Genomic DNA, 21,303 nt, shown 5'->3' with positions numbered 1-21,303 from the left:
TGGCGAGCGAGCGGAGGGGCGGAGCGGGGCGGCTGCGGCAGGGAGGAGGCAGGACCGGCCGGGGCCTTCCCGCTCTGCGCCCTCTGAAAACCCCGGGGGCCTCCCGGACCGACGCGCCGGGCCCCAAGCCTGGTTCGGATCGACTCCTCCACCCTTCCGCTTTCCTCTGCCGGGGAGGGGCGGACTTCCGCTTTGACCTCGGAGTGACTTCCGGCAAGAGCTGATGTACTGAAACGAAGGCAGCACCGGGTCTGCCGGCCGCTCGGGGCAGAGACGCGGAACCCGATGTGGGTTTCGCTAAACCAGTTCCGGGATCCTATTTTTTGGTCATGGTGTCCGGCGCTCGGTCCACCACGGAGTCGACCTGGCAGCCGCCGGAAGTCGCTCCGAGGAGAGACAGGAAGTCCCTCCCCTTCCTCCCAGAGGGAAGACGGTGAGCCGGAGGAGTCAGTCAGAGAGGCGAGCAGGAGCGATTCCGTCGGCAAACAGGTAAGTTATTCTCTGGCCGGGGCGGGGGGTTTGGAGGCGGGGACCGTCCAGCGTCAGCGCAGGGCCTGGGGGCGGTGGCTTGAGGGCCCGGGCCCGGGCGGCTGGGCGCCGGGAGCCCCGCCAGGGCCCTTCGCTCTTCCTCCTCCCCCCTCCCCCCGCCTCCGCCCCTCCCCGCCGCCGGTCCCTCCCGACGCCGCCCTGCCTCGCCCGGCACACGCCCGCCGCCCGCGGCCCGCCGCCGCCCGGCCTCCGCTCCCGCCCTCCCCCGCTCGCTGCGCTCCGTCTGCGGCCGGGCTCGCGCGGGCGGCGGGCCTCGACCGCCCCGCGGGGCCGGCTGTCGGCGCCCCTGCACGCAGCGGGGCGCTGCTTACCGCCCGGCCGGCCCCGGCGCGGGGCGGCGGGGGCGTCGGTTTACGGTCCGGGCGCTGGTGTCCTCCTCCGCCCGCCCACGCCCAGGTCCCCCCCAGATGCGCCGAGGCGCCGCTGCCACCCGCGCCGCCTTCCGTTAAGGACGCTGGGCGGGCGGCTGGGGACCGAGAGCAGCGCCGCTGCAGTTGGAGGGTCCCGGGCCCCTCGCGGTCGGCGTCTGCGGACGCGGGGGAGGCCGGGCTGCGGCGCCCGGCTGCGGGCGGCGGCGGGGTTTGCCCCGTAGACGCGCTGCTCAGCCAGAGAGCACGCCCTGAGCGTGCCCGCGCGTCCGGGAGGGGAGCCCCGGGAGGCGGCCCGGGAGCTCTGCAGCCCTGTGGCGTGTGAGGAGTCGCGCATAGCCCTTCTGTTTCACGGGGTCAGGAACGGGACGGGGTCAGGAACGGGACGGGCACCCGTGGACACACCTGTAGGGCTTCTCTGTCTTAGACGCACTCATAGGCCTGGTGGGGACGGCCCTGCCGCTCCACAGCCGGCGCTGGCGGCTACTCCCCGCGCGCACCTGTTCTGCGGCGAGAAGTCCGGGCGCGCAGGGCCCCGGGCGGGCAGCGACCCCGGGCGGGCAGCGACCCCGGGCGGGCAGGGACCCCGGGCGGGCAGCGACCCCGGGCGGGCAGGGACCCCGGGCGGGCAGGGCACCGGGCGGACAGCGACCCCGGGCGGGCAGCGACCCCGGGCGGGCAGCGACCCCGGGCGCGCAGGGCACCGGGCGGGCAGGGACCCCGGGCAGCGACCCCGGGCGGGCAGGGCACCGGGCGGGCAGCGACTCCGGGCGGGCAGCGACCCTGGGCGGGCAGCGACCCCGGGCGGGCAGGGCACCGGGCGGGCAGGACCCCGGGCAGCGACCCCGGGCGGGCAGCGACTCCCGGCGGGCAGCGACCCCGGGCGGGCAGGGCACCGGGCGGGCAGCGACTCTGGGCGGGCAGGGACCCCGGGCGGGCAGGGACCCCGGGCGGGCAGCGACCCCGGGCGCGCAGGGCACCGGGCGGGCAGGGCACCGGGCGGGCAGCGACCCCGGGCGGGCAGGGCACCGGGTGGGCAGGACCCCGGGCGGGCAGCGACTCCGGGCGGGCAGGGACCCCGGGCGGGCAGGGACCCCGGGCGGGCAGCGACCCCGGGCGCGCAGGGCACCGGGCGGGCAGGGCACCGGCGCGTTGATGAGAGCATCATTTCTGGCGTGTACTCCGCATGCTTCAGTTAGCACAGCCGTCTCGTAGAGTAGGGTTTAATTCTTCCCCTTTTTCCACTTAAAACCCAGATTAATGTGACCGAAGTTCGTGTCCGAATTCAAATCTCCAGTGTTAGTTACGCGTTCTACCGTTGCTCGCACTCGAGGTGTCCACTCCTGTGGACCGGCCTGACAGTAAGGCAAGGTTCTCCGGCAGCTGGTCTTTCTCTGAGGCAAGTGATTGTTGCTGATAACGCAGTTGCCACGGGTGCGTTCTTAAAACTGTATTTTGGAATAGTTTCGGATTTGCAGAAAAGCTGTAAGGTAGGACATTCAGCAACGTGAGGTGCGCAAGCAGCGGTCCCGGCTACTTCCAGACACCACCGTAGGTGCGGGCGTTGGCAGCGCACTGTGCTCTCGGGATCTGCTCCCGGAGTGCGTTTTCCCGAGTGCTAACGTGCGGATGCACAGAGCGAAGGTGTCTCACGGCCTGCGGAGCAGACTGCGTGAGCGCGCTCAGGGTCCAGGCTTTCAGCTAGGTCCCAGGATTAGCTGCCATTCGCTTGCTCCACGGGGCCTTTCTCCCAGCATTGACTTTAATTGGGTTTGTGTTGTTGGAGAATTCTCTGACCTTTGTAAATTAGACTCTCCCTCTTTCCCACATCTTAGAGAAGGGTTTTGTATGACAAGTCTCTTAGGTATCACAGAGGTGAGAAGAATCCCAGTTCATAAATCTACGAACAGAAGAAGAAATTAAGTTGTTTTTCTTATGCAGTAATGGAAGTATCTAGTTCTATACATTTTAAAATATTTTATTTTCAAACTTGTTAAATACTTTCTGTGGTCAAATCATACATGTTCTTTGTGCAGGGTTGGGGGCATAGTTCTGAGCTATAACCTGGTGTGTTACAACCCCATACCAGAGGGGCATTTGAGTGAGTTGTCTTAGCTCGGCTGCTAGAACAAAATAGGATAGCCCAGAGAGCAGAAACCACAGAAATTTATTTATTGTAGCTCTGAGCATGAAGTCCAGGATCAAGGCGCTGGTTCCTGGTGAGGACTCTTCCTGGTTTACAGATGTCCCCTTCCTTGCTGTGTCCTCCCATGGCAGAGAGAGGAACTCAGGACTCTTCTCCCCTTCTTATAAGGGCATTGATTCATCATGGAGACCCTACTCCATTATTTCATTTAAATCTAGGTACTTCTCAAAGGTCACACCTGCAAATACCATCACAATGGGGATTAGGGATTTAACATATGAATTTTGCGGGAGGACACAATTCAGTCTATAGTAGCTGCATTTCTTGGAGATTTTGCTATGTGGAGTTTCTCCCGTACAGACTTGTTTATTTGAATAAATAGGCAACAGTAAAGTCAGCATTTGTATTGCTTTTGCTAAAGCAAACACAATTTTATCTAAATAAGACATTATACACACACACACACACACACACACCCTATAAATTTATTTATTTATTTGTTTGTTTTTTGAAGATAGCACATGCATGAATGGGAGTGAGGCGAGTGAGGGAGAGAGAATCCTGGAGCCGACGCCCCACTGAGTGTGGAGCCAAGTCTGGGCTCCATTCCAGGACCCTGAGATCATGACCCCAGCCAAAGTCAAGAGTCAGTAGTGTAATCAACTGAGCCACTCAGGCACCCCTTCTTTTAGATACATTGAATGTGATTCAGAGACCAGTTGAGGGAAAGAAGAAATTTAGATTGTTTTATTTTGATGAAAAAGAAAGATGCGGGGAAATCCTTGGGTGGACATTTCACTTTTAGGCCTTATAGGAGGGACTGCCTTCCCAGATCCATCAAGTCTTGGTCTGAGGCGTGTGGCGGTGATCTATTCCAGTTCCGTGATCGTCCTGTAAGGAGACTGAGCCCCCACAGAAGCTGAGTAATCTGTCTCAGAGATTAGTGGCAGAGCAGGGATTAGAATCAGGCTTCCTGACTCCCAGGCCAGTCTTTCTGCTTCCATCAGTGGTTCTCAAAGTGAAGGTGCAGCTGAGTCACCTGGAGAGTGTATGAAAACACAGCTGCTCCGCATGCCCGGAGCCTCTAACTCAGCCGGTGTGGACTGGAGCTGAGAATCTGCGTTGCTGACCAGCTCCTCATGGGTGATGCTGAAGCCGTGGGCTCCAAGGTCACATTTTGACACCCCTGGCCATACACGATTACCTTTGATCTCTTAGGAGAGTAAGGAAGCTCCATGCGTTTATACCAGTGTAAACTTTTCCCTGCCACTCTGAAAATTGGGTGGTTTAAATTTGTGTTAAAAATAGCAGTGCACCAAAACCATAATGATTAAATGAAAAAAAAAAAAAAGTAAAAATAAAGGACTAGAAGTATAGTGTTTCTTGGAGACAGTCATTTTGGCATTTCCAAGGATAATTTTTGGAGATAAATCTAGAGGTCAAAACCACTTATTATTGAAGGGGATTCACGTAAGCTGTGAGCGTCCTCTGTCTTCCTGACATTTGCACTAAAAAAGTGTCTGTATTCATTGCTAGGTTGTATAGGAGTGAAAAATTATTCCAGTTTTGTTACTCTATGCTTTTCTCTGTTGTGTTCTAAAATGTTCATTTCTTATATATCAAAATTATATTATCAGGCTCTAGCAGTTATGTAGCCATAGTAGATGTTAAATAAATGTAAGTTGAATTGAATTAAAAAAAGATTAAGGGGGAAAATAAATTAGGCCATTTATCTGGAGAGATTTCAGTACCCTAGGAAAATGACTGTATTTTCTACATTATCGCAATTACAGACTTTTATGAAATAATTACAGTTTATTTCAGCATAAGCCCTGTTTGCAAATATTGGAATTTTTAAGCACAATTTTTGGAGGATGTAGCCTATTTTTATGTTACAGGTAATGAGTGATTCATCTCATACCTTTGTGTATTGTTTATCTGAAATGATTCGCAAACAATTTATACTTTGAAATAATTTGAGAATTGCAAAAAAATTGCTAACATAGTTCAGAGAGCTTCCGTATACTTTTCAGCCAGCATCACTTTATTAACATCTTATGCACCCATAGTGCAGTTACCAAAACCAGACAGTTTCTGGAGAGTTTGAGGTTCACCACCAGGTCCTTTTTCTGGTCCAGGACCCAGTGCAGTATCCCACATTGCTGTACAGTACTCGGTCTCCTTAGTCTCTTCCAGTCTGTGACAGCTCCTTTTGGTTTTCTTCATTTTTTATGACCTTTATACATTTGAAGAGTGCTGGTCAGTTATTCTGTAGAATGTTTTGATTTGTCTGTCTGACGTCCTTTCATGAGTAAAGTGAAGGTGAAGCTTTTTGGCAGGAATACCATGGGGATGAAGTTGTCCCCTTCTCAGTCTCGTATTGGGACCTACATGATGCAGATATGTCTCATCACTCGGGAATGTTAACTTTGATCTCTTGATTGAGGTAGTGTGTGATAGCTGTGCTTTAAAGTTAAAAATTTTCCCTTTGAAATTAATGACTCTCATCACTTCACTGATCTTTGGTGCAGAAGTTTAAAAAGAAATGAGCATATAATGTCAGAATCCTTGAGCCTTTCCCAATTGTGAGATAATTTCGTATCTCAGGAGCCTTATTATTATTTGTTAGACACAAACATAGCAGGGAAAGGGAAGAGTGTAGGCCCTTAGAAGAATGGTCATCTGCTCAAGAACTTGTACTTGGTCTTGGTCAGTCTCAGTTTTGAATTGGCAGGAATGGAAGCTGTTTGTCCCAGTTCTTTTGCTGTGGTTCTACAATGTCTCACATTTTTCTTCCAGTGTGTGACTTTCCATAACTACACTGCATTTCTTAAAATTCTCCCCAGAGCCTTTTTGCAGAAGATAGATACACTTCAGTTGCTCACAAGGTGTTTGCTCTAATTATTCTCCCTCTTACCAGTAGCTGGTTGTCCATAGAGCTGGGTGCGTGTGTTCTCTTTGATGCTGGATATATTACACATACACACCTGTAAATTGTCTCTGTGTTTAAAACATGTGTGACTTTACTGTCCCAGCCAGAGTAACTTGAAGTCATGTATCTGGTCTGTCTCCCAGCAAAGCTCACAAGCTCCATGGATTCAGGGAATAGACCTCTTTTTGCTTACCAGTGACTTCCTTGGTACCTGGCACACCCAAGGCACTTGATAAATGTTTATGAATAAATGAATATTTATATGTGCATTTTGTTGACTGCTTTGGTTAGTTACTGGAATATTGTGAACATTTTTTCACATTAATGCACTGTAATCTGCACCGCGCTCCCGTGTACGGACAGGCTCTAGCCCATTCTGTGTCACTGGATATTAGGTTGTTTATAATTTTTGTATTATAAAGAGTTTCATGCTGAATATCCTTAAATACATATTTTGTCCAGTTATTTCCTGTAGAGTCACTGGTAGCTCAAAGAATATACCTATTATAAGGTATGTGTGTGTGTGCATGTGCACATGCTTGTGTGGAGAGAGAGCAAAATATTAACGTCTGGAAAGGTGTATAGATTTATATCCCAGCTGATACTATTGAGAGCAACAGTTTTCCCACACTTTCTCCTGTGCTTAATTCTCTATATTTTTAGAAAGACATCACATTGAGTTTTGGGGATTTTTTTGAGGATTCTTCCTGGGATGTGGTAGGTTGGGGATCATAGTCTAATTTCACATTGAAACTTTAACTATTTTTGTTTTTGTATTTTTCATATTTCAAATTTTCATATTTTTGTTTGTCCCAGTAAGAGAGCAGAATAAATTTCAATGAAGGAGTGAGTGGTTAACACCTAATCAATATTTCATTTGGGGCACTTTTTGTATCCTTTTACCAAATACAAAGCTCCTTGAGAGTGGGATACATCATTAAAAAAAAAAATCAACTATAGGCCCATCAAAGGCTTAAATACATCAAAATTGTGAAACTTCTAGAAGACAAGGTAGGACAATAGTTGTAGGATTCTGATACAGACAAGAGGTTCTCAAACAAATCATAGAAGATGCAGACCATAAGATAACTTGTATTTATTAAAAGAAACCATCAAGTAAGTGAACAGAGAAGTCACAAGTGAGAATAGGCATTTTCAGTACATATTACTGATAAAAGATTAGTATCCAGAAGGGTAACTGGCAAATCAGTAAAAATAGAAGAATGGGCAAAGGACCCCAGTAGGCATCTCACAAAAGAGGAATCCCGAATGCAAAGATTTTCAACTTAATTAGTAATTAGGGAAAGGCAAATTAGGATGAAAAGGATATATAGTTTTACACACATTAGGTTGGCAGCAGTGTAAAAATCTGGCAGTATCTGTTGTTTGGGAGGTAAGAAACAATTGGAGTGCTGGGGCGCCTGGGTGGCTCAGTGGGTTAAGCCGCTGCCTTCGGCTCAGGTCATGATCTCAGGGTCCTGGGATCGAGTCCCGCATCGGGCTCTCTGCACAGCGGGGAGCCTGCTTCCCTCTCTCTCTCTCTCTCTCTGGCTGCCTCTCCGTCTACTTGTGATTTCTCTCTGTCAAATTAATAAATAAAATCTTAAAAAAAAAAAAAAGAAACAATTGGAGTGCTTATACACAACTAGTAGGAGTCTAACTTGGTGTGATAACTTTGGGATTATCTAGTGAAGTTAGAGATGCATGTACCTTTGTCCCAGTAATTCCATTCTTGAGTCTTTTTCCTAGAGCAGTGCTTCTAAATTGTGTTCCCAGGATTTCATGGGAACTTTGTAGGCAGATTTTGGGCCTCAGCCCAGATCTACTCAGACGTGGGGATGGGGCCTCTTAACAAGCTCTTCAGGTGATCAGGTGCATGCCAAAACTGGCAAACCACTGCCTTGGAGAAACTCCTGTACTTGAGTGCCTGGTGGTGTGTACCAGAGTGCTCACGGTTGTTCTGGTGAAAGAAGAAAATTGGAAGCAGTGTCCATCACAAGAGAATGGGTAAATCGTATTATACTTCTACTGTGAGGGACTATACAGTAGTGAAACTGAATGAATTTTAGCTACATGCATTACCAAGGGTAAGGGTCAGGAATGTCATTTGGGGGAAGAAAAGATACTTCCAGAAGAATGCATTTAGTCTTTTTCCCCCTTTTTTTTAGGTTTAGAAATTTGCAAGACAAAATTGCATATTGTTAGCAGTTCAGATTTGATGAAGTAGTAAAACGTAAACACAAAGTTCGCGTTAGCAGATGGTGCTGTAAGAAGAGGATAGGTGATGGGGCACCCAGAGGGACTACGAACATAAGGGTTTCATTTCCTTAAGCTGGGATCTGTACCCAGGGCTGGCTTCTATGATGCTGAATAGCTTGCACATATTAAAATTATTTTTTGTGTCTACCACATGTTTAAAACACAAACATTTACTTTTTTTTTTCTGTTTGCAAAGTCTGTAAGAGACACTGTTTACTTTATATGAAAAAGATGGGATGGGGTGATTGTGGTAAAGATGTGTTTTTGCAGGAGTTGGGTATAAAGTTACTTTCAGGAGCAGAGATTTCAAAAATAAAATTGGTTTCGATGATAATGATTGTTAATACTTGCTGAGCAATTACTGGGTGCCAAGCACATTCTGTACTGAGTTTATACTCTGTTGAGGATTGACCCTCACAGTGAACCTGTGGGGGCCAGTGCCACCACTATGGAGGAGGAAGGCACCTGTGGGCACGTGGAAGTGAGTCTGTTTGATCTGAAACACACTGTAGACAAGGTCAGAGCAAGGAGACAATTTGACAAAACAGTAATGACTGAGTATGTTGGTGTTATGAGAAAAAACGTAAAAGTCAAAATGGGAGTGTGGAAGACTGGTAAAGGCTCTTTTCATCCCACTTGCCTGTAGAACCAAATAGCACTACTATTTTTGTTTAATATTCAGAGCGCTAAAATTTTCTAAACCAGGAGAACTGTCAGACATTTGTAATTATATCATGTCATACTTTGTAGCAAAGTCAGCCCCTGACTAAGAAGTTGACAGCCCATGATAGTCCTTCCATAGCAGGGATGTCTGCATTCCAGACATGGAGTGCTTGTCAGAGATCCCTTATGGGCAGATGTAGAACACAGGCTTCTTAAAACAGATTTTAGATACTTCAGCTTTTCTAGTTTCTGCTGCTGTTTGCTAAAGCTACATTATCTCAGTCTTAGCTCTCAGTGCTTTTCAGTGTGTTTGATGTTCACATTTCTCCTTTATTTTCTCTAATATGCTCTGCTTTTTGTTCTGTAAAAACAAACGGGGCACTTGGGTGGCTCAGTGGGTTAAGCCTCTGCCTTTGGCTCAGGTCTTGATCTCAGGGTCCTGGGATCGAGCCCCGAATCGGGCTCTCTGCTCAGCACGGAGCCTGTTTCCCTCTCTCTGTCTGCTTCTCTGCCTATTTGTGATTTCTCTCTCTGTTGAGTAGATAAATAAAATATTAAAAAAAAGCCCCACAAACAAACAACAAAACAGTGTTAAATAAAAACGCGTAAGGTAATAAGACGCCTGGTTGGGAAAAGACACTGTTTAACATAGTTGGAGTTATACCAGTGTAATCATCCAATGCAGCCAAAGTCCAGTGTTCTTGTCAGTTACTAAATATAATGGAAACTTGGTGTTTTAAATCTAGAAGAAGCAACAAATTACTGCTTTTGAAGTGTACAATTCACTTAAGATTTCTGCTAATTCTGAATTAGAGGTCAGAATTTGAAATATAATTATTGGATCAGTTATTATAGGATGAGGACTCATAGTTATAGTAGTGCATATAATTATAAAGACATTAGAATTTAAACTAAGGTGCTAATGTACTTTTAAAAATAGCTTGGAAAATTTAGATCATTAGTAGAGGTAGTAGAAATTACTGTCTTTCAAAAAATGAGATGAAACAGTTTTCATTAAGGACCTTCTGGGTCCGTCGTGTGGTTTTGTATATGGGTGGTGATTAACGCCCTAGGCTTTCAGGGTGGTAGAGGTTGAGGCAGTGTTTGCCAAAGGGACATTCAGAATATTTCTTTGTGGCAAGTGATGACGTAGGCAAATGGTCTGGTGGGGTGGGGGTGGGTCTGAGCTCTCCGTGTGGCGGCCAGTTTAGTACCGCACATTTACTCTCTTTCCTGGTTCAGCTTGCTTGTTCCCCTTTCTTTCTTCCTCCTCCTCTGTGCCTCAGCTGCAAGTCCTGTAAACATGTGTGAAGTATGTCTTGTTTATTTGAGGGTAGGAAGGACTGGGATCCGGGAGATCCCGAGTCTGGCTCAGCACAGTCATGCAGGAGCTCTTCAAAACTGTAGACTTTGGTCCCTACCCCAGACTGCCTGCCTGTCTGCCTGCCTTCCTAAGTGCAAGTTGGATGTGCAAGCTCGAGGGGGAGAGGCAGAGGGAGAGAGTGAGGGAGAATCCCAAGCAGACTCCAGGCCCTGCAGGGAGCCCGACGTGGGGCTCCATCTCATGACTCTGAGATGTCCTGAGCTGACGTCAAGAGCGCCGCATCCAACTGACAAGCCACTTAGGCACCCCTCGATGTTCTTAAGCACAATGTTCAAGTTTTGATGATTAGGTGAATTTGTAAATGATGGATGTGGTCTGTAATTCCCTTGTTTTACAAATATGGAAGGAAGAGCTCTAGGTGTGCTCTTGGGAATAGTTGCCTTTCTCAAAGCTTTTGTAAGTCTAGTAAGGACTGAAAGCTTTCCTTAATGTTCTCGTGAGAAGCACTGTGATAGCTTTGGGGTTGGTGTGTGGTAGAGGGAGCTGGCCACCCTCCTAACCTGTCAGTTTTTCTCTTTCATGCGATGGAGCTACAGGGCCCTAGGCCGCCTGTTCCTGACCATGGCAGGAAGCAAGTGTGAGTCAAGCTGTAGATGCCACTTTTCAGTCAAGGCTTTTAGGAAGCAAATGTGCTGCCTCTTTCCTGCTCCTTTGCTTCTGTCCCCTGGATGCAGGCAATGAGGAAGCTCTAAGGCAGGGCCCTGAAGATGGAAGGAGCTGGGATTCCAGCATCAGCGGGGACCTGACTGCCTGCAGAGCAGGAATACCTACCTGCCTTGGAAGCTTACGAGAGCAAGACACAGACTTCTGTATTTGTGTTTGACCCATTTTTAAGCCCACTTCTTACAATACTTAAGGTGTTAGGGCATTAACTTCTCGTCGGGTTGGTTCCAGCTCCTGTATCCAAATCAGAAAAGGAAAAGCAGGTTGTGAAGCTGTAGGAAATAAGTGTTCTGCAGTTACCCTTCTCTACAGATAGAGTTCTGTGAGCTGTTCCTCAGAGTGCGGAAGCGTGGGATTACAGGGCTGGGGTGTTCTATCATTCTGCCCTATTTTCTTAGAAGTGTGATCTGAAGGAGGCTCCGAGCCACATGTGACGCTCCCTAAATGGCCCCCGTGAGACCACCGAGGAAGGGCTGCTAGCATGCGCGAGAGGATTGATTTTCCGAGCATGCTAGTTTCAGAATGAACTCAGAGCTGACAATTCTTACTGATTTGTAAGAATTGATAGAATTAAAAAATTAGTAAATGAGTGAGATGTATGTGATGCAGAATTTTCCAAGTGTTGATATTTGCCTACTTCATTGTTTTTGCTGTATTTCATATATAGTATAGTATGTATTTCATACATAGTATTTTAATCTCAAAATTTTTTTTAACTTGGCCTTGTCATAGGAAGTGATGTATATGTGGAATCCTAAGTTGGTCTTATTTTTTTTTCTATACATAGTTGAGTAACATAGACTTATTTAAAAATCCTTGCTTGTGGTATAGGACTTCATTTTTAAATGGCATTAGTGATATCTCTGTTCACGTGCGAAACACTGTTCCTTAGTCACTTCCGTACTTCATCCATAGATTTTAAATAGAAATAAATGCAGCCCTTGGAAACCAGCAGACACATATGTTTGAGGGGGCTTTGGCCGCAGCATTTTCCTCTTGAGAAGGTTGGTCCTCTGTTGGCGTACTGTCTACATTTGTTGTCACCGAGGGATCACCCGAACAGCACGTCTCAGCCGTGAACGTGGAAGGAACAGGAGACCTTGGAAAACACTGACTCTGTGGCAGAGAAAGCACGTGATGGTGACCTCGCCCCGAGCGCACGGAGGGTGACCAGGCTTGAAGGGAGCTGAGAAGCACCTCCAGATCACTGCTTTGAATGACTTTGGGGGTGTGAGGAAAGAAGGTCCCGTAGCTGCCCCTCTCCGCCCGTTGCCCATGTTCTCTTGTTCACCTAAGCATATGTGAGGTGCTACCAAGGGGACATTCTGGGCACTTCAGCAGTGTCAGGGGCTTTGTAGGGGGGCGACTCTGCCATCCTTGTGACCGAGGAGGTACCCCAAGCATGTCTTCACTCCCCTCTCGGTTCTAGAACTTCCCTAAGATGTTGGACTTACACACACTTTATGTTCTAACCTCTTCATTCCTTTTGGTAGTCTGTCTCCTGATGTATAAATTAATACAGAATATCTGCCTTCTAAGTTGAGAAGGGAGCTTCTTCGTTCAAGTGTTCCAGAATTTTGTAGATGAGTCTTAGGCACTATAGACGATGAGCAAACTGAAACTTAGCCTTTTTTGGTTTTGCTTTTGAAGAGTCTGACTTTGTATATACTCGTTTTCTCTCCTGCCTTTCTTTACCCATATTTTATTTTTTTATTTTTTGAATTCATTAACACTCGTATCAGCAGGCAGGATAAATACACGGAAGACAGATAAAGGAAAGGTGATAGAATTTCAGATGAGTTTATTTTTGTAATTTGTACCATATCGGGTAAAACAGAGGAAGTGTGTTAAAATACTCCAAGAACAATCATTTAAATAAAGTTTAAATTAAAGTTTAATGTAAGCATTAAATAAAGTTTGGAGGTTATTTAACCTTCTCTCATTTATAGTAATTAGTTAGAAGGAGATGTGAGAGACACAGAGGCTTAGTCAGAAACAGCAAAATGGAAGTCAGAAGGAGTGTTCAGAGGGAAACTTAAGAACGGAAATAAATGCAGTTTTACTAGGTGAAAACCATGGGAAAAGGGTTAAGAAAAGTTACAGAAGCACAAGAGCTCTGTGTAACGAATGGCAAGAAGCCTGCAGAGAGAACCTTCTAGCGTAATGAAGGGACCCATAGGTGTATATGATTGCCAGCGGCTCCTAGTCACAGAGAACCGGACTGGATGCTACGGTCAGAGCCCACGTGTGGAGGACCGGAGACGGAAGCAGTGCCGACAGGACCTACAGATGTGAGAAGTCTTGTGATGCCTCAGCCGTATGTGCCCACTGTGTGCCTTTTCACATGGTGCCTTTGCGGGGAAGCTCCACTGTGTGTGCCGGTTTGCAGCCTTTTGCGTGGGACGTGAGGAAGGTTTATCTGTTGCAAATAGCTGGTTGATGCCACTGGAATTTTGAAGGTTCAGCACGTTAACCAGCTTTGCCAGGACTGGGAAAAATGCCCTCATACTCCTCTGAAGTAGGACATTCTGTTGGCCTTGGCATCTCCCAGGACTTTTTTAAGGCTGGTGTAGAAATGCAGTGGGAAAAAATGGACAGAAAGATGCCAGCATCTTCCCCCCACACCGTGATGGCAAAGGAGTTAAAACTTTTTAGTACAAAGACTCAGCTATACTAGGAAGGATACCTTTTGCAGTAGGCCCTCAGTCGGAAGTCACATCTTTTTGGGTTCCTGGGAGTCTACATGGGAACTACTAGTTAGTGTATAGAGTAAGGGTATTGTCAAGTCTAAGAAGTGATGTTTGTCACTTTTAAGGAGCATTATAGTCTTCTAACCGTCCCCCCTGCCGATGATTAGTAGAGATGTGTGGAGGTCTTTATAAGCCGTCTGTATGAAACCAGCTCACCTTTTTGTTGGTGGTCGTGTTCTTTACTTTTTATTTGGGGATAATCTGGAGAGTATGCATACCCTCTCCTACACACACGTGTGTGTACACACACACTTTTTTCCTGAACCTTTTGAGTGAATTTTAAGTATATCATGACCCTTTACCTATAAATCTTTCAGTGTCTGCTGTTTTCTAGAGATAAGGATATTCCTGTATATAATTGAAGTATTTAATTTTATAATTTTACATTGGTACTTATAGAGAAACAGAACCAATGACATATTAAATGCAGATATATGAAATATGAGACTGGCGTGAGGGCACTATTGGAGTTGGGAGGACCTCTTCTGCCGGCAAAGAAGATGTAGGAGAACTTAGGGGCTCCGTATCCCCAGCTTTATCACAGGCTTCCTGCATGTCCCCATCCCAGCCTTGAGGGGCTGGGTCCTTCCTGGTTAGTGCCCTCAGAGTAACAGTGCACTGCTGCGAGATGGGCACTCAGCTGGCTTTCTGATCTAGCCAGTCTCAGAAGAATGTTTGACATTTGAGACCCAGCACTTTCAACCCTGCAGAGATCAGGCTTTCCTCCAGGGCACACTTGGAGGCTCTCAGGTCCTTTATGCTGTGCTTGAGCGGGGGCTCCAACTCCCTGAGCTCACCGTTTTCTTTCATCATTTTGTCCGGCTGCATTAGGGCCCAGTAGCTGGTCATTATCTTCTGTGGCTCCTGGATGCATTAGTATCATGTATAGAATCACTTAACTCTTGCGTTTATGTAAGTGGTTGATTAGGAATATCCAGTGCAGATATTTTGTGTATCTGCAATCCGTTCTCATCGTGGACCAAATAGAAGTACTCTCTCTACTGAAAACAGAGTTGTTAGCATCTTTAATCAGATTAGAGAGCCTCTTCTAGGAGAAGTCCCAGAACTAAGTCAGAAAACTTCGCCTCACTGTTCTCCTCCAGAAATACCCTGTACAGAGCTCTGTGTCAGGATTCTTCAAGAAGGAGAGTAGACACATGTGCGTTTGCACGCGGATGAGTGGCTGTGGGCCAGGGCTTGCTCACATGCCATCGGGGTTAGGTGCCCCACAGTCTGCTTTCTGCAGCTGGGAGACACAGAGATGTTGGTGTTTTCATTCTGATTCTGAAAGCCCAAGAACCAGGAGTGTGAAGGCCCGAGAAGATGGATGTCCCAGTTCAAGCTAAAACAAAAACCAAATTTGCCCCTTTTCTGCCTTTTTGTTCTGTGTCGGCCCTCAGCTGATTGGGGGACACCCACCTGCATTGGTGAGGTGATCTTTACTCAGTCTGTTGATTCAGATGCTTGTCCCTTCCAGAAATGCCTTCATAGACACACCCAAATGTAGTGTTTTACCGGCTATCTGGCTATCCCTTAACCCACTTAGTTAACACATACAGTTAATCATTGCAGTCCTTTTTGTCGGTTGACCTAAAATGTTCTTAGTAGCATTTTTCCTGCCCCCACAGGATCCAGGTTGACAACAAGCATTGCATTTGGTTGTCCTGTCTCCTCTGCCTCCTTGAATGTGGAATGTTTCCATGGTCTGTCTTTTATGACATTGACATTGGTGAAGAATGTAGTCCTCCCCCTGTTTTGTTTTTTGTTTTGTTTTTATTCCGTCTTAAATAAAGTATTCCTTACTTTGTGTTTGTCTGCTGTTTCCTCTTGTCTCACTGCAGGATTTGCATTCTCAGCTGCATGGATGCATGGGGGTCCTGTCCTTCCAAGAGTGTTCTGGCTGGAGGCATACCCTGTCTATCTGCCCTTCCTTGAGGGTGTTAATTTTTACCACCCTCCCCCCACAAGGTGTTGCTGATTTATCCACCAGACAATCAGTCACTGAGGTTGTTTTTTAATTCTTCCCTTGCAACTGATAAGCAGTTGCTTTATCACCATTTAAGCATTTTGCATATCGAAATGACCCCCCCCCCCCCCCGCCAATTTAGCACCCATTGGTGATTCTTTGGCACTCTTTGCCACTATGATTGTCTGTGCTTCACTCTGTCCATCTTTACCAGTCGGCCCTCAGCATCCTAGTACGCACAGAGCCATCGTGGGCCCATCGGTTCATCCATGTGTCTGGCTGTCTCCCACCTATCCATATGGACTTACCCATTCCTGTGCCTACTGACGCTTATATTTGATGCTCCATTCGTCCCAGATTTGGCCAGTGGAAGCCCTTTCCAGTGGACTCCAGTGTCTTTGTTACATTGTTTTTTTTGTTTTGTTTTTTAAAGCATTTCTCCACTTTTTGACATAATAAAGAAAATGTTCCAGGCTCATTTTGTACACCTACCTTGCTCCAGCCCTAGAATCTGTCATTTCTTGAGGCTGCCTGGTTCCGTTTAGTAGGGATGGTGTTGGATGCCAGGGTCGGGTGTGAATGGTGTGTTAATTGTTGCTGCCCACCTCCTTCCCTTCTTGATTGTCAGTGGGAGGTCCCGAGTGTTTCACCAAACATCCCCCATAACTATCCTTTTATTTATTTTGACTTTGAGTTTAGTCCAAGAACCACAATCATGAATGTATTTCTTTCTTAGGGTTTCTCTTCTTTTCTTGACGGTGGTCATCAATTTCCATTACTTTAGCCATCTGTAGAGACTTTTTAAAGTGTCCATGTCAGTCTTCCCCCCTCCAAAATAATCTATTTTAGAAAGTATAGGAAAATGTTTGGAAAAAGAAAAAAGGTTACCTATAATTTTGCCACCCAGAGGAAAAAAACTATTAACTTTGGTATGTAAATGGACTTGGTTGGATCTGCATCCATTTTAAAAACTGAACACTGAAGGCTTTCTCCTTTCTAAATATACTTTCTTAGCACCCACATCTTTTCATACCTAATAATTTATATTCCACATGTCTTGAGGCTTGATAGTTTTATATCGTGTGTTAGCTTATTGACATTTGGAATTACAGTGTTTTCCAGATTTCTCCCCAAATTAGCAGTTTCAGTCTCTTTTCCCTTCGGCTCGGTGATGAGCCGTTGCACCCGTCCTGGCTCTCCCCGGTGGACCTGCTGAAGACGTCTCGCCAGGAACTCTGGAACGTGTCTTGGGACGTGTTTTTGTTGTATTTCTCCCAGATTCGCAATTTGGAAATTCCCTTTTTATTCCTATTTTTCTACTGGAATGAAAAAAAAAATCCATACTTTTCTGTTGGTGGTTAGTGCCAAGTGGCTTCTTACTGTCACTGAGGGCTTTTCTCCTCGAATGGAGGGGTCTTATCTTTCCCTCCCATGTAACCCAGGACTCTGAGGCTCGGGGTCAGTGGCTGCCACACGTCCTGCAGCCTTTCCTTGGACCGGTTGGGAGGAAAACAAAGACTTCCTTCCTTGCACTTTAATGTTCTTTTTTACTAGTGTTTAAAATTTTCAGAGTGAATATATTACATGTTTCTTTTTATTCCCCTTTTTCTCAGCTTTCATATACCATGTGCTTCATTCTCTTGCCTTTTGAAAAAGATAAAAGGCAAATCTGAGGAAAGTATACTAAGTTTTATCATGGAATGCTTTTTTTATGGGCATATTATAAATTCTTGAAAATAAAGGGTCTAATGGAAACACTTAATGAGAAAGTACAGGGGGCTCTATCACACGTACCACCCCCTTTTTTTAAGTGAATAGTCCGTTTAAACTAAATTAAGTAAAGGATATAAATTCTGTTGTTTCAGTTTTAATATTTCATGACTGATTTTATAGATGAAATTATATTTTACAATAAATAGGAAGAAGAATTTATACAGCCTGTTCTATTTGATGTGAAACAGCAAATCCCATTTCTCTGTAGTTGTAAAGAAAATTCATTATAATGTCTTTAGTTGTAAGAGATGGTTTCATTGTGATTAGTTACACTGATAGTAAAACAACCTTTTCAAATGGCATAAGATACTAAGAATCCGATGTGTCTGCTTGTAATAGCCTGAACTTTTTCATTCTCTACTCATTCTCTTCTCTTATCCTGTTTTCCTTTTCCAATAAAAATTTTATTTCTTTAAAATAAATTTAAAAATATTCGATGGAAATACTAACAAGCATTGGTTTAATAACTGCTTTTTGAGAGATATATTAAATTTTAGCTTTCTGTGTAAAATATTTCTGACTGCAAAAGCTGCATTTGTCAAAGGTGGTTGATTTAAGATTATCATAAAATTAAGTTTGTTACTGGACAACTTACTGTATTTGGAAAATAGTACTTGAAGTATAGGAAGATTGAAAAAAAAAACAAAAACAAAATAACCCAACGAAAATGAAGTAGCCAGATATGGACGCTGAGCTTCTTTTGCAGTTTATTTTTGTCCCATGATTTGTTGTTTTATGTTGCTTTTAATACATTTTCATAAATAGTGTTGGAAAGGTGGAAATCTTTGGTAATGATAGGGATGATGGTCTTTTTATTCTGTTGTGATCACCGTGTTTGATCCTTATTAACATGGTTTTTTTAGTCATTGTTTTAGCTCTTTCTGAGGCACTAAGCACAAACTCTGATTTTTAACTTTCAGAGAAAAGTGAATTGGATATTGGAAATAAAGCGTAGATATCCCTGCGAGAGAAGCCAGATTCCCGTCTGACTTGAGTGAGAATTTTCCCCACCAGGTAGTTCGCCTTCCTCCTACCTGTCACGCAGGCTGCGGGCACAGAGTTCCGGCTGCCCGTCTTCCCTGAGTCCTTAGATTCTGGCCGCGGAGGGTCTTCGGTGGGATTAAACTGAACACGGTACATGAGATACTCTGGAGTTGGGACTTAATCAGGCTCCTGGATTCCTGTGGCCAGAGGTCCCCAGGTCTCCTGAGCTTGCATGTGTTCTGCTGGGGACAGGACAGGGTCACGTGCTCTGTGGCTGTACATGTCTGTGACCCTCAGCCATCTCATTGGGCCTGGGGACTATTAGGAGTGTAGGCTGAGAGCATTTCTGAGCCGAGCTGGAAGGGAACTCATGGCTACTGTTAGTTCTGGGCCAGGTGGCTTGCTAAGCGGTTCCCAGGGCCTATACGAGTGAATGTCTTTGTCCAAAATGAGCAGGTTTTTCAGGAACCATTAAGACATTTCTTGAATTATTCCATACAAATCTAAATTTAAAGCTCTACCTCATCTCTTTATTAGTTAGCGCTGTAATAACTCTTGATTTTATTTTATCAGTTTCCACTGTAAGCTGTATCAGATTCGGTTTCGGTGGTGGAAGAGGTATAAATGTACATGTCAGTTAAGCAAAGTTCTAAATCTTCTCAGGGAAGTTTGATAGGAGTTGCGCTCTCGGTACGCATTTCAAACATTGTACTTCAGTGAACACATTCTCCTCTGCTGTGTACCTTAATCTTACTGTGCTAGCACAGAGGATTCTTGTTAAAGATTGGAGCACATAGGAAAGGAAATATATATAAAATATAACGAAGGAGGGTGAAACTGAGCCGTATCTATTCTTGCCACGGTGACCAGGAGAGAAGGGCGTTCTGTTCTCTGTCGCTACATAACGCATTATGTCAAAACCCAGTGGCTTAAGGCAACAAGGATCTGTTACCTCCTGGCTTTTGTGGGTCAGGAAGGTTCTGGCTCCAGGTTTCTCTAGCAGCCAGGCTTTTGTGGGGCGCTTGTCCTCTGCAGTCTGGCCTTGGGCTGGAAGGGCTGCTCGCCAGCTGGCAGGAGTCCCTTGTTCCTCTCTGGCACTTGGTAGGAGCTCAGTCTCTCCACAAATACAGGTTGCATGAATGTCCTCACAACAGGTAGGCCAGGGAGGGGGTACGCAGAAAAGCTTGTGCCTTTTACGACCTGGTGTCTGGGTCGGATACCCGGACTTCCACTCTCTTCTGTCTCTTACAAGCAGGTCGGCAAGGCTGGCCCACACCAAGGGGAGACAGTTAGGTTTCGTCCTTTCATTTTAAACTACCACAGGCCTTTCCCTGGGCGAGGAAGTGAACGTGCCTGCAAACTGCTTAGGAATGCACTGTGGCCCGTTCTGTGGACAAGGAAGATGTGAGTTTTACTGGACTGGTGTTCCTGCACTGGTCGGATGGTGCATCAACCACAGCTGCGTACACATCTGTCCCTAGTGGTCACGTCGCCTCTGGTGTTATCGGGTCAGTGGTTTTTAGCGTGTTAAATTATACTCTGTCATCAAGAGTTAACTCAGCTTGCAAGCATTTTCATAGAAAAGTGATCTTTTTTCTTGTGGGATCAGATGCAGGTGTTCCGTGGTCTGTGTAACAGATTGCAGCTCCGGGTGGAGGTTCGGTGGTACTCTGTCCGGCGAGGTCGTGGTGTGATGGGAGGGCTAGCTGGAAGTGGCAGCTGGATGAAATCTGAGTAGTCGCTGGTTTCTCTGTGTTCCTGTTTCACTCGTCCGTCACCTTCACAGCTCGTAACAGGCTTGTCGGAAGTTGGACCTGTCTTACCCTGTCCTTCTGGGAGGAGGGAATTCTTACTGTCACATCTTGATGACTTCTGGAGTTCATCCTTTTCTGAACTCCTAAAGGGAAGGGACAAAAGACCATTGGGGGTTTTTAGATGTGTGTGTGTGTGTGTGTGTGCACCTGCCAGGCTGCATACGCGTGTCCTCTGCTCTGGTTTTCCCGTTGGCCTGGTGCCAGCGCATGCTCACTTCACGCCGCTTGTGCCCCCAGCTGGGGTGAGGGCAGGAGGGTTGAAGGGTAAGATGCCATGGGCCGCAGGCCGGGAGAGGTGGTTTCTAGTGTGGGTGGCTTTGTCACACCAGTGAGAGAGTGTGTGTGAGCGTGTAAGAGAGAAAGTGAGCACGCGTGAGCCTGGGCTCAAGCTCGCTGCACACGTACACGTCAGAAAAGGGAAAAGGGGCGAAGAGAAACGTGAAGATGAACTTGGGCCGAAGGGAGGAGGGTGCAGGGAGAGACTTCATGTGTCCTCCCAGAGCCAAGGTAGCATGTGAAATGGTTGAGTGGGTTCTGAAGTTCTTTATCTAAAATGCTGAAAGAAACTTCTTGTGAGCACCGGCCACCAGGTGTCATCAGAAGGCTGCTATGGATCTGTTGTATTTCCTTCTTAAGAAGTTGATGAGTGTTTAAAAAAAAAAAAAGCATATGAGTGTTTTGAATTCTTCTTGCAACTTTTTAAAGAATTTTAAACTGTAGCAGAAATTATTTCAGTTAGAACAGGAACTTTATTTCATGACAGAGTCTTGGTGAGTTAATACTTTATAGGTGAAATTGAAAATGATAAAGTTACATGCAGCTTACTTGTTTCTTTGTCTTTTTTTTTTTTTTTTTTAAAGATTTTATTTATTTATTTGACACACAGAGAGAGATCACAAGCAGGCAGAGTAGCAGGCAGAGAGAGAGGGGGGAAGCAGGCTCCCTGTTGAGCAGAGAGCCCAACGCGGGGCTTGATCCCAGGACCTGAGATCATAACCTGAGCCGAAGGCAGAGGCTTAACCCACTGAGCCACCCAGGCGGCCCTCTGTCGT

General features: G+C 46.3%; 1 protein-coding gene across 8 annotated transcripts in view; it reads left to right on the top strand.

The window, feature by feature from the left end:
• The first annotated feature begins 358 nt into the window (after positions 1-358).
• The window catches only part of ZNF407 (zinc finger protein 407), a 440,363-nt gene continuing 419,418 nt past the window's right edge, over positions 359-21,303 (top strand). For all 8 annotated transcript variants that reach the window (XR_009345860.1, XM_059139578.1, XM_059139575.1 and 5 more), the window contains exon 1: positions 359-489. The gene's annotated coding sequence lies outside the window, so the exon portion shown is untranslated. The remainder of the gene's footprint in view (positions 490-21,303) is intronic.

The sequence above is a fragment of the Mustela lutreola genome, chromosome 11 (genome assembly GCF_030435805.1).
Source record: "Mustela lutreola isolate mMusLut2 chromosome 11, mMusLut2.pri, whole genome shotgun sequence".
Lineage (NCBI taxonomy): Eukaryota > Metazoa > Chordata > Mammalia > Carnivora > Mustelidae > Mustela > Mustela lutreola.
The sequence above is the reverse complement of the archived record's forward strand: the minus strand, read 5'-3'. Positions and strand labels throughout refer to the sequence as shown.